Here is a 14,786-nt window from a genome sequence, read left to right on the forward strand (position 1 = left end):
TGAGCGATAGTTTGCACACCCTTAGCTGCTAGGCTAGCTTTCGTTTCTATGTCAAGGTTGTTCATTACTAGTATGTATCCACAAAGTTCTATATTTAACATAGGCATTCGACAATTTTTTCCGACGAAGGGTGTTCATATGAACACCCTTCAATGGTTGTGGCTCCGCCCGTGATTATAAGGATGACTTTCTTCTCCTGTAAATAGAAGTCACCCTTAACTTTGTGGTGTGTAGAAAATATACATTGGAGAGTTCTTCAAAAAGTGAGGAAAATAAAAGAGAGTTTATCTAGTTGAAGGAAGGTGTTCTTTTTTATGGAGCTTTGGACTCATCATCTTGTCCAGAATTTGTTAAGTTATACGACGTGGTCGAGTTGTTGTATCCTGGAGGGGACAAGTCAGGAACATTACTGCTTGAGGTATAAGGGAAAATGAAAGTCTATGAGCACACTAGGTCGACGCTTCAGCCCCGACCATCTCGCAAATCCTGTCTGGCTTTGAATAATGCAAAGATTCTCGCTCGTCATTTTAATTAGTAAAGGAGGCAGTCAATATGCTAAATAAACTTTTGAATTGCAATTGGCCAAGTTGTTGTTGGAGACAACTTACTAAAGAGATTAATTAATTAGTTACAAAAATGTAAACCAAGTCGTTGAAGGAAACTACATTACCCACCAATTATCACATATTATATTAGTTAAATAGAGTAGCTATAAATACGAAAATGAATTAGCTAGTGTGATCATTGAACTTGTTCGGTCGCTAGTATATATCCATGTCCAATTATTGACAAGTGCATCAACAATTGAAAGTTACAAGTAAAATGGGAAGAGAGAAACGGACATGTCAAGGTTAACAACACTTCAGCCACCCCCACTTCTTGAAACTAATTGTCAATCCAGATGAAACTCTCACTTGCAATGCTTGTGAGCAACCAAACATTACTAATACGCCTAATTTCTATGGCTGCAATGGTTGCCAATATTTCCTTCATGAAAATTGCCTCAACGCTCCTCGTTTTCTCGATCATTCATCTCATTATTCCCACCATTTGACCCTTCTCCCAGTTCCGACTTACTCGAGTCGTTCCTATACTTGCAAAGCTTGTGGCTCTGCTGGAAATGGCTTTAGTTTTAGCTGTGCCCCTTGCGAATTTGATATCCACTTGCAATGTGCCCTTTTGCCACAAACTGTTGTGCTTCCCCAGCACCGTCATCATGAACTTGAGCTCATATTTGAATCCCCTTTTGATGATGAGCCCGATGAAAGCACCATTTTTGTTTATGATCTTTGTCATCACAACGCAGATCTTAATTACTGGATGTATTATTGTGCGGATTGTGACTTTGGAACACATATCGAATGTGCCATTTCTAAAGCTCGCAGCTAACAAGAACAAATACGGTCAGCCAACAAACCAATAACAAATCCAGTAACAATCATGAAACCAGAGAAAGAACCAATCAAGATACAAGAAATCAATCAAGAAGAAGAAGCGGAAGAGGAAGAGGAAGAGGAACTCAAATTTCCAAGGTCAATAGTTGTTGAGAAACACCCACATGAGTTGGAGCTCCTCTTTGGATCTCGTTACGAAGACAAGGAAACCGCATTTGCTTGCGATATCTGCAATATAATAATGGACAGGGAAGAATCGTTGTACTATTGCGCTGATTGAGATTTCGGGTCGCACTTGCAGTGTGCATATCCTGAAGCTGATGCTTTCCAGACATCACAGCAGAGTGCTCGAAATCTAAATCCAAATCCAAAATATCCAAATGCAAATTCAACAGCGGATATGATAAATTCAGTTAGTGATGCTCATGAGCGGCTTATTGCAGCTCAAATTGAATCTCAGGTTGCGGCACGAGCAAGACAGGCTATGCTGGATTCGGTGGACGGGCCATCAGGAAGATACTATTACTACTAATTGCATATAATATCATGATCATCCAATGCAATCCGCTTTGAGAACACTCATGTTAATTTTCTTTCAAATGAAATGCTTTGCAGCTGTTATGTTATTTCTGTTTAATTAGGAGCAACATCTCTTTCAACTCTTGTATGCCTATTATTCACTGAGAGTCCGCGACTTAAGTGATACAAACAAAAAAATTTGGAACCAAAATAACACAAAAAAAGAAAAAAATTACAAAAGTAGTGTCATGACCCAAACTGGAGGGCCATAACGGGCACCTGACCGTACTAGTCAAGCACCATCTAACATACACCTGTGACATCAATATAAACATAGGTGGGCCAGTAGGGCCATCATATGATACTCAATAGACTCATAAGGAAAATGTGTCTGTATTAAATAGTCTGAAAGACTCATCTATATGGATATGTTGAACATACTATACGAGCCAACAAGTGCCGTCATAATCATCTCGTGTGGCAATATATGAAACAACAGACCGAATATTATTTGACCGTACATAACCGTTCTGTGCAAGCTCTACTGGAAAACATAACATAACGTGGCCGAGACAAGGCCCCGCCATAACCATGCATATATAATCATGCTGACCCCTGGCATCTCCAAAGCAAATGGAGTGCAACAATCTTAACCGCTGAGCTGACATCCTACTAGATGAATCACCAACCTATAGCCGCACCGCGGGCATGAAACGCAGCCCTCCCAGTGCAATGAGAGTCGCACGAATAATGTACCGAGTATGTAAGGCATAAGAATATCAAGTACATAATAAATATGAGAGACATCTGAAACATGAAAGTTAATCTGAATATCTGAATGCATCTGTGACTAAGATCTGTAAATATCCGCATAACTCGTATAACGAAAGTGCCTTCCGAGGGCGTATGATATGCATAGGTCATAATATAATCACAATGCGTGGAACGTACAAAGATCCATATCCCATATATTAGTGCCGAGGAACGTACGGCCCGATCCATATATCATATAATAGTGCCGAGGAACGTACGGCCCGATCCATATATCATCATCATCATTGTGTACCAGTTGATCAGGTGGTAATGCGTATATAACGCCTATTCCTTTTCCCATACCCCATATACTTATAATATACGCGTATATAACGCTTTCTGGTCATGGGTCAATGTGCATATGTATAAATAAATGCAATGCATAAATAAGATGAATAACTAGAACTCTCGAAGTGACATAAAGTCGTGCTACCTCCAATAAATATCTTTGAGTTAACATCATCAACATACGAAATCTCAAGACTCGTGAACAGAAGGAATAATCATAAAAGAGGTACAGGAACATCAAAGATTAGAGTACTCCTAATGCTTCAAAGAGTAGAGTAATATGGAAGTCTGTTCATACGTTCGTTCGTTCATATCATAAGGATCATGCCAAAATGAAGAAAGGATAGCCTTAACATACCTGGATAATCCCCTTCTCAATCGACAACCAAACTTAACATAATCCTCTTGCGTCTACAATAAGTGAAATGATATCTTCGTCAACATATAAGGTCATGACTACCATATTTCGCTAATCTTATATCCGACGAAAAAAAAACGGCATGTAACACCCCGTATCTTTGACCTAAGCTTTAACCACGATCCTAGACTTAGAAAATCAGATAAAGAATGTGGGAATTGGAATTTTCCTGTTCAGTTGTAAGATGGGGGTTTACGCCCATGAACAGTGACCGTATTTCAATATACGGTCCGTAAATCAAGTCGTAAACTGATACCAAGGATTTCTGAGCATTCTGGAATTTGACACTTGAATGTTACATTGTTAAATACGGACCGTATTTCATTTTACGACCCGTATTTCAAAATTTATTTGGAATTTGGGAACACTTCCTTGATGAAAGTTGTAGAGCATTGAAATACCTTTCCAACGGTATATTACGGGGTCAAACGGACATCGTACAAGAAGTTATGGCCATTTTACTGAACAGAGCGATCTGTCCATATTTCAAAATACGGCCGATTTCAAAATACGGCCCGTATTTTGAAATACGGCCAGTATTTAACCGGGCCGAAAAAATTTATTTTTCCGAAGAACGTATATATTCGTCCATATCAGTTCTAATCATTATTTTTCATTCCTTCAAGCCCTAGAATGACCTCCTACCCTCTCCCATCATCAAGAACACCAAGGTAAGCCTACTCTAATTATTCCAACTCAATTCTAACATCTATCCTTGTAATCTAAACAAGAAATTATCATTCTAAAACTAGGGTTTTCAAGAAAACCCATCTCAAGGATCAAGAATTCAAGGTTTTGGAAATCTCCTTCAAAGCTCAAGTATTTAATTCAAGTTTTGGAGCGACTAAGGTATGTAGAGTTACTATCTACGTGTGGGAACATCATTGTTCTTCCCCACGCCTCAAAATCCATAAAATTATGATTTCTCTACTAAACTAGGGTTTCAATACAAAACTAGGGTTTCAATACTATGCTCATGATAACCCTAGGTCCATGTCCATGATTATATTATGTATGAATTGTTATAATTCCATCATTGTGTTCTTAATATTTCTTTATGATTATTGAGAATCCGTCCGTAATCTATGAAAACCCATATCTTGTATTCCATGGGTTCTTGTATGCATGTTTTTGAATAAAAATGCTTATTTCATGAATATCCTATATGTCTACAAGTTTTCATGCAATTGTATTTTATAACTATGTTCATACCATGACTCAAGATACATACATGCTAAATACAAGTTATTTTATGAAACCATATTTACAAGTTATTTCATGAAACCATGTTTACAAGTTATTTCGTGAAATCATGATTACAAGACAAGTACAAGTTAATTCACGAAAATCATGGGCTTCTTAGCCAACTATATTATGTTCATGTTTTTTGGGAGTTGCACGAATTACCGAGAAGGCTCAGATAGCCTGAAACTACGTAGCCACCGTAGGACAAGGATCGCTCCCCCAGATAGGACGATACCTTAACTTTACACTGAATGGATCCATCAGGCACGATACCACCTCATACCCTGGCAAGGTATGGGGGCTCTGCTGGTCCGGCGAGGTACCAGACTCCACGTACCCACGTGGTGATATCACATGGTCGGTTTATGAAATGCTCTCCCTACTTATCATGTTTTACGTATGTTATATATATATATATGTATCCATGCTCATGCTCATGCTCATGTTCATGTCCGTCCGGAGGTTTTCGATTTCGAGTTCTTATCATGTTATTTCATGTCCCATGTTATTTCATTCGGTTGCTTTACATACCAGTACATTCAATGTGCTTGACGTCCCCTTTATTGCCGGGGCCTGCATTTCACGATGCAGGTACGTATTTACAGGACGCGCATCTGCTCAGTAGGATTTGCTCGTATCAGCTTATTGGTGAGCCCCACCTCATTCGGGGTTTAGTTAACTTTTGTTTTATGATTAGTTATGCATCTAAGGTATACTGGGGGCCTTGTCCCAGTAAGTATGTTTTCCAGTCAGACTCATGATAGAGGTTTCATAGACTAGACAAGTCAGTTATGTTATGTCCGACATTCGGAGTCGTATAGCCATTTTGGCTCACTCACGTTATTTCCGCATTCATGATTTAAACAAGTATTTCATTAAATTATTATGACATCTCATGTTTTATAAAAGCTCATCACGTTCATGCTATATTTTCGCTCATTTATGCCTCATAATGATTCAGCAAGCCATGTGGTTCGCTCGGTCACATGCAGTATGGCACCGAGTGCCGTGTTTTGCCCAGGCCATGGTTCGGGGTGTGACAAAACTTGGTATCAGAGCCTAGGTTCAAGTGTCTTAGGGAGTCTATGAAACCGTGTCCAGTGGGGTCACTTTTATATGTGTGTGCGCGCCACACATATAAATAGTTGACCACCAAGACATCTAGGATTGTCTCACTTCTTTCAACTCTAGATCGTGCATTAGAGCCATGTTATCAGAAATCAATTAAACTCGTGCATTGTTCCCCATTCTACCAAATACGCCTTGTCTCAGCGAATGAGGAAGATGTGAATCTAATCGTTATCGATGTGTTGCTTTCCGATGGAGGCATCAGGAATTATTCTAACTCGTGCCATGAAGCTTAGGGCGATAAGTAACATTCTCTTTCCATCGAATTCTAAACGTATCGAATGCGTAAGCGACGAGAAGGAAAAATTCGAGACCCAAGACTTAACAAATAGTGCATGGTGTGTTTATCGGGTGATAGTGCCATTTGAAAGGCAAGTTTCGATATGGTAGTACACATAGGTTATATACCTTACGAATAATTTTATTTGGATTATCGACCATGGAGCTACGGTATAAGGATGATAGTTCGGATTTAAGACCCTACATAGTAGCATGTTATGAAATTAGTACTGCCGGCAGAATCATAAATTGTCCATAGTAGTTTTGAGCAGGAAATAGCCTAAGAGCCAACCACCTGTAATACTAGAAAGTCTCGACCTTTTTTAGGAGATATATATATATATATTTTCCATATGATCTATGTACATGACTAGGAAGGGACTAATGCGATAAGAAAACCATGAGAAATTTTTGGAGGGTTAGTCATAAATTATTTAAGCTTATCCGGAAGCGTATATTACTATAAGATAAAAGATATGACAATTCCCTCTTAGGTTATGTGATTAAGTATTTATCCCCGATATGTATAGTGTAATATAATTTTGAACTTGTATAGGGAGTTTGGGATTAGTTGTTTCAATTTCTCATTTGATAATTTGAGACAGATGAAATTTCCTTAAGTGTGATCCATGTCTATAGTTCAGAAGGATAGTATACAACCTCGTAATAGAGTCAGATAAGGAGGAAAAGTTAGAAATAACCTTATGCTTCACTTTAGTACTCAGAGAAGAATTAGAGAATATGATGCTAGCAAGTGGTTAACAGAAGCATAGTGGGTAAGTTTGAATAGACACGATGAATTAGAAATTTTCGGCGAGTTAGTAGAAGTACGATTTGAGTTACTTAGTCAAGTTAGCACTACTAAATGGGTAACTGTCTGAATACACCAAAGGCGTATTAGAACCCAAAGGGTTTAAGTTAAATTCGAGGTGTAGACATGGGTGAAAGAAGAAAACCATCTAAGCAGTAAGAGATCAAGCTACAAAAGAAGAGACTTTAAGAATTATCAGAAAAGATTTTTCCCCAAGACCGACAAAGCCAAGTTATCCCGATTATGTACATTAGAAACCCGTTCATTTAAGTAATCCGGTTTTCCCGATGTAAGTAAGACTTGCTTGAAGTAAGCGAAAAAAAAAAAATGAGTCATCGGTATGTTAGAGGAAGTTAGCGAAATCACTAGATGACCACTTATCGCTAACTCGAGAGATCCACGAGGCTTTAAACGTCGACTTTTGAACTAAGGGGGAGATCGTGCGATAAGGTGCCGATATAGATTATGTGTTTTGTAAGTTGATAGATTAAGGAGATTATGTCAGAGGATCACAAGTTCATGTAGCCAAGATAAGGTGCGTAGAATGCGATTTTTGTCATGCCCGTTGAGATCAAGTACTAGGTAATTATGTTATGAGATGAAGTTCTAGATCGAATAGTGGGTTTTAAAGGTATAGCGGTTCCAATTTCTGAATAATTCATGCACTATGTAGTACCAATGCCCAAACGTACTCTACACATGCATAGCATACCTATCTTATGCCGTTGTTAAAGCTTTACACTCCATGTTTAAAATACAAGAATTAAGTCTCCACACAATAGCAAGCTATGCAAGGGAATGTTCTTTCATGTTTCTCAGATCAGGTTGTAATCATGACCAAGATTAAAGACCGCATTCATGTCTCACGTATCTATCGTGCTTTTATACCCATGACCACGTTCTAGCTTCTAAGTGCTTTCCAAATATGATGTTGATTTTGATAATGATTGAGGAAAAGGTAACACAATAGTTTAAAGACTAAGAATCCTATGGAATGCCCACCTGGTCCTTGAACAAGGGAAAAATGCCTTAGGTAAATGATTTATTTCAACTCCAAAGATATGCTACCTACGTTCTCACGTACTTGTGCCCACGACCGACTTCTTTAAGCATCAACATATAGAAATAGCATAACAGTGGAGTTGGTAGGTAACGATAAGGGTAAGTCAAGATGGATGTCCTACCCACGATTCTACGTAACTCATGCTTATGTTCCTCTGGTTACTGTTTTAAAGCGGCTCGTAGCTTAGCACAAAGGATGCCATTTTCTTTTCCGAAGTACTTATGCCCTGTTTAAGTTCAAGATGACTTCCTACTTACGCCTTAGTCTTACTTCAATACTCATGAACTCAAGTCCATACGCCATGGTATGTAGGTACTCATATAAACGCTATATTTTTCATGGTCCCATGCCCCATTTCATGCTATTCACGTTTCATGCCGTATGAATAATGTTCCCATGCACGCATGTTCCACGTTACGTCCTTCATGTACAATGCACCATGTTATGTCTGTTCTCTAAAGAAAAGTATCTTATATGAATAGTACCAATAATTCATTTTCTCTCAGTCCTCTATAATTCGCTCACGGGAATGAGCAAGATGAGCTAAGGTATTCGTAATCATGATTTACAGCTAGCAAGATAATCAGAAGTAAGGTGCATTCCTATATTCAAATAGATATCTTTTCATGTACCCTATGGTACTTATCTCGGGAGTATTCTACTCAGATTCGACGTATTCATGTCATGCCTATGCTAGATATTTATGAACACCTATGTTAGGGTTATATTCTTGTTATACGACTGAACGTCGCATTCACATCGAGTTGTACTTACATTCAAAGCCTAAGTCATACTCTCATCTCATATTACCATGGTGACATACGAACATCTATGATCAAGTCTCTAAGTATCCAAATCCTACCCGCGCTTAGTATTCAACCCTCGTGTTGTAACAATCATGTTTTCGACATTCAGATCCCATGTTATGATATCCATGTTTACACGTATTCGTATCTCGCCTGATTTAACTCATGTATTCATGTCATCCGGTTTCATGTATTTATGTCCCCACGTCATGCGTCTCATGCCCAGATAATCATGTCATGTTCGTGCCTATTTCCAGTACTCATGTCATTCATGCCTACGGATTTTCTTCCAAACCACGTGTATAGTAATCATGTAATCATTCAGCCAATATCCGTGTATTCAAGCCAGCTCAGTATTTATGTTAGCTACATACAAGATGCAGTAATCACGTTATGTCACATCATGCGTATTAAGATACTACGTGAGTTGTGTGTTGGTACTTTAGTTAGCTGACAAGCATTTGAGAAATGTCGTGAGGGTCCGAATTATGAAGGAAGTCCTGCCATAAATTTTGTAGATTCCGAGTTAGTAGCGATTCTTAACCACTAGTCATAAATCAAGGACAAATGTTTCATGATTCTCATTCATGTAGTCGCTACTCAGTTTCATGTTCCCCATGTACATGTTTCTATGTAATCACGTATTCAGTTCTCATGATTCATGACCATGTTCCCACGTGACCATGTCAAGCTCTTACGTTTTACGTCATGTTTCTTTCATGTTCATGTATTCAAGCCATGTCCAGCCATGTTCTTAACCATGACCCATCATTCGAGGACGAATGATCCCAAGGGGAGATATTGTAACACCCCGTATCTTTGACCTAAGCTTTAACCACGATCCTAGACTTAGAAAATCGAGATAAAGAATGTGGGAATTGGATATTTTCTGTTCGGTTGTGATATGGGGTTTACGCCCGTGAACGATGATCGTATTTCAATATACGGTCCGTAAATCAAGTCGTAAACTGATACCAAGGATTTACGAACATTACGGAATTTGACATTTTGAGGTTACATGGTTAAATACGGACCGTATTTCATTTTACAACCCTTATTTCAAAATGTATTTGGAATTTGGGAAAACTTCCTTGATGAAAGTTGTAGAGCATTGAAATACCTTTCCAACGGTATATTACGGGGTCAAACGGACATACAGGCAAGAAGTTATGGCCATTTTACTGAACAGAGCGATCATGTCCATATTTCAAAATACGGCCGATTTCAAAATACGGCCCGTATTTTGAAATACAGCTTTCATATTTAATCGGGCGAAAAATTTATTTTTCAGAACAGTATATATTCGTCCATATCGTTCTAATCATTATTTTTCATTCCTTCAAGCCCTAGAATGACCTCCTACCCTCTCCCTTCATCAAGAACACCAAGGTAAGCCTACTCTAATTATTCCAACTCAATTCTAACATCTATCCTTGTAATCTAAACAAGAAATTATCATTCTAAAACTAGGGTTTTCAAGAAAACCCATCTCAAGGATCAAGAATTCAAGGTTTTGGAAATCTCCTTCAAAGCTCAAGTATTTAATTCAAGTTTTGGAGCGACTAAGGTATGTAGAGTTACTATCTACGTGTGGGAACATCATTGTTCTTCCCCACGCCTCAAAATCCATAAAATTATGATTTCTCTACTAAACTAGGGTTTCAATACAAAACTAGGGTTTCAATACTATGCTCATGATAACCAGGTCCGTATCCATGATTATATTATGTATGAATTGTTATAATTCCATCATTGTGTTCTTAATATTTCTTTATGATTATTGAGAATCCGTCGTAATCTATGAAAACCCATATCTTGTATTCCATGGGTTCTTGTATGCATGTTTTTGAATAAAAATGCTTATTTCATGAATATCCTATATGTCTACAGTTTTCATGCAATTGTATTTTATAACTATGTTCATACCATGACTCAAGATACATACATACTAAATACAAGTTATTTTATGAAACCATATTTACAAGTTATTTCATGAAACCATGTTTACAAGTTATTTCGTGAAATCATGATTACAAGACAAGTACAAGTTAATTCACGAAAATCATGGGCTTCTTAACTATATTATGTTCATGTTTTTGGGAGTTGCACGAATTACCGAGAAGGCTCGGATAACGAAACTACGTAGCCACCGTGGGACAAGGATCGATCCCCCCGATAGGGACGATACCTTAACTTTGCACCGAATGGATCCATCGGGCACGATACCACCTCATACCACAGCAAGGTATGGGGGCTCTCGGTCCGGCGGCGGTACCGGACTCATTTCGTACCCGTGCGTGGTGATATCACATGGTCGGTTTATGAAATGCTCTCCCTTTATCATGTTTTACGTATGTTATATCTATATATGTATCCATGCTTATACTCGTATAAGTGTTCGTATCCGGTTTTCGGTTTCGGTTCTTATCATGTTATTTCATGTCCCATGTTATTTCATTCGGTTGCTTTACATACCGTACATTCGATGTCTTTGCGTCCCCTTTATGCCGGGGGCTGCATTTCACGATGCGGTACGTATTCTACGAGACGCGCGCATGCTTTCGGTAGGATTTGCTCGTATCAACTTATTGGTGAGCCCCGCCTCATTCGGGTTTAGTTAACTTTTGTTTTATGATTAGTTATGCATCTAAGGTATACTTTTAGGGGCCTTGTCGATAAGTATGTTTTCGGTCGGACTCGCTGATAGAGGTTTCATAGACTAGACAAGTCGGTTATGTTATGTCCGACACATTCGGAGTCGTATAGCCATTTGGCTCGCTCACGTTATTTCCGCATTCATGATTTAAACAAGTATTTCATTAAATTATTATGACATCTCATGTTTATAAAAGCTCATCACGTTCATGCTATATTTTCGCTCATTTATGCCTCGTAATGATTCGACAAGCCATGTGGTTCGCTCGGTCACATGCGATGTATGCCACGTGCGCAGTGTTTATCGAGCCATGGTTCGGGCGTGACGAGTGACATTTCCCTGTTTATACTACATCCCAAAAGACATCAAAGGCCATCGATAGCCTAACAACAAAAACAACAACCAACAATAGCAACAACTACTACAATATGATCCGATATAAACCTATTTGATTACTTTAAGAATCATATCGAAGCGGCAAGCTGCGTTTAACGAATGACAAAGCGCAATTCAAACCCAATTCTTCTTTCATAATTCGATCCCGCCGCTTCATAACATTATACTTATGTTTACCATATCCTTTTTCGACCCAAAACATCATAAAAATAATCTACTAACTGGATCCGTATATTTTAACTCTTCAACCTTCACTTCCGTGTCCTAGTTTCACCACCACACCATAGAAGCTTTATCTCTCACCTAAGCTAATCTTAAATGTAAATCTTGGATGAAAACACTTGGATTTGCTCTTGGATTTTCATGAACTTGGTAGAGAGGATTTTGGGAGAGTTTACAGAGAGTTTAGGAGTGAGAGAGGGGTAAAAATGATTGAAAAAATACCGATTTCCATTTTTAATTTTACGATTTTCTTGTTCACCCGGTTAGTGTTCATCGAGATCTTTGTTCCTTCGCATCAACTTTGTTCATCCAGCGTACTATTCATCCGGGGAATTATTTCGGGACTCGATTTTCCATCGTTTTTCACGGATGGTCTCATTCCGACTTACATTAACCGACTTACGATATGAACGACGCAAAAATTTTCGAGGTGTAACAAGTAGGTTTCAACATACAGAATAAATTGCGTGAAAGAAACTACTTTTTTAAAACTATCAAAATCACGTTTTTTTCATATTTTGGGTAAAGATTAGTCATGTTTCAAAACCTCGAAATATCAATATTTTATATAGAAATTAATATCTTTTTTTGCGTCCAATAACGTTGACTCATTACATCAAGTATACCAAAACGTTTGGATCGTCGTTTTAGGGGTTGTAAATTGCCCCGAAGTAAGTTTTATTTATTTTGAAACTTGTCATCTTTAGATCTAAGTGTCATATTTTATAGGGTTTTGATTTAAGTGTTTTATTATTTAGTCAAGTCGAATGTATAAATAAAAATATTCTATTAAAAAATAACTCATCAAATACGAGAGGTTCAACGAAGGTATAATATATCTCATTCAAGGCTCCCACCAAGGTTTGATCCCATGTTGTTGGCATAAAAAGGAAGTACGTAAAAAAGAGAGGCTAAACCACCAAGCCAAATTGGTGAAAGCAACAAAGTAGACACTTTTTATTTTTTATAATGTTCTTAATGCTATCTAACTTGTTTTTCATAAATTGAATTTCAAACCTCGAAATTGACATTCAAAACATCATTACCACGGGATTAGTATCTTGAAATCTACTTTTTATCATCGATTTTCACCAAGCAAGAATGAAAATTGTGCACCCAATTTGGAAAATTCAAATTGAATGGGATAATGGGCGTTTTTTAGAAAATCGGCCTGGCCAAACCACCTTGCGGCAGTTTGACCCACTAGATCTCGAAAAAATACCTTGAGTAAAAAAAAATCGCGTAAATCAGATATCCGAGCGCAAAGTTATGACCATTTAAAGTTTCAACAATTTACAACTAGTTTTCTACCTATGCTCCTGTCCTTATTTTTTATTTACGTAAAATCTTCTATGATACATAAATTAATTAATCTTCTATGATACATAAATTAATTAAGGTCATGCCACAACGTTAAGGGTTTGGAGCTACTCAAATTTAACATTTAACATGGGAATATATCAATTTTTTAGTCCCTCATAAACACATTCAACATTTGTTTCCATTAGCAATCATAAAAATGCAAATTTGTCTCCCTACTGTTTGGATAATTTTCAATATATATACCTCATATGTATGGGCAACACGTTTTTGGCCTCTCATTTTTTGGCATCTCGTGTGGGCAACAAGGCGGTTAGTGGTGCAAGTACGTCTCGTGGTGGCGGAACATCTCGGAAGTAAAAAGAGCCTCTGCGTACTTGAAGTTTTATTTTGAATATTTTGTTATTGTAAAAAATGATGTATTACTTAATGCAATGAATTATTTTGAATTATTTTGAGCATCTATCGTATTGGATGAATTATTTTTTAATATAATATTTTTATTTGTACATTCGACTTGACTAAATAATAAAACACTAAATCAAAACCCTATAAAATATGACACTTAGATCTAAAGATAACAAGTTTCCAAACAAACAAAACTTATTTCGGGGCAATTTACAACCCCAAAAACGACAATCCAAACGTTTAGGTATACTTGATGTAATGGTAAGACGTTATTACGCAAAAAACGATATTAAGTTACTATATAAAATATTGATATTTCGGGGTTTTGAAACATGACTAATCTTTGCCCAAAGTATGAAAAAAACGTGATTTTGATAGCTTAAAAAAAAGTAGCCTCTTTCACGCACAAACCTACTTTTGTCACTTTTTTTTTAATGTTATTTTGGTTCCTTTTTTTTTTTTTTTTTTTTGTGTGTGTCACTTAAGTCGCGGACTCATTCATTGATATAATTATATAGACATGTTTGTCCATTTTACCGGCACACGTGTTTGTTTTTCCCAAGTTATATTATGATCATCTCAATGAACATTTTCGTCTACTTGCGATTTGTAAGTGTGGGGCATATAGTGCATACTACTTTGGACTTGTTTACCATTTTAGACTCTTCACCTCTTTGTCGCCAATCAGGGATCAAACAATCATATATCTCCTTGTTTTTGTTTCTTGAATGAACCCGCCAAGAATAATCAACCACCACTTTAGATTGGACAATAAACAGGAAATATAATAAAACTACGCCTTCTAATTCACAGATTGATGCCCTCTCTATATATTGTTTGCTTTCAATCCCCTTATGTGATTCAATCTTCTCCTAAATCACTTAATTAATCGCACTGGCACAATGGTTCTGGAATATTCTTTTAAGTCCTCCTTAGCTTCTTCCTACAATAGCTTGTCAAAGTCAAAACCATACAACTCATTGTCAATCTAATTAAATGCAATTTTCTTCCTGCCTTCCG

Source organism: Lycium ferocissimum, chromosome 7, assembly GCF_029784015.1.
Source record: "Lycium ferocissimum isolate CSIRO_LF1 chromosome 7, AGI_CSIRO_Lferr_CH_V1, whole genome shotgun sequence".
NCBI classification, from domain to species: Eukaryota; Viridiplantae; Streptophyta; class Magnoliopsida; order Solanales; family Solanaceae; genus Lycium; species Lycium ferocissimum.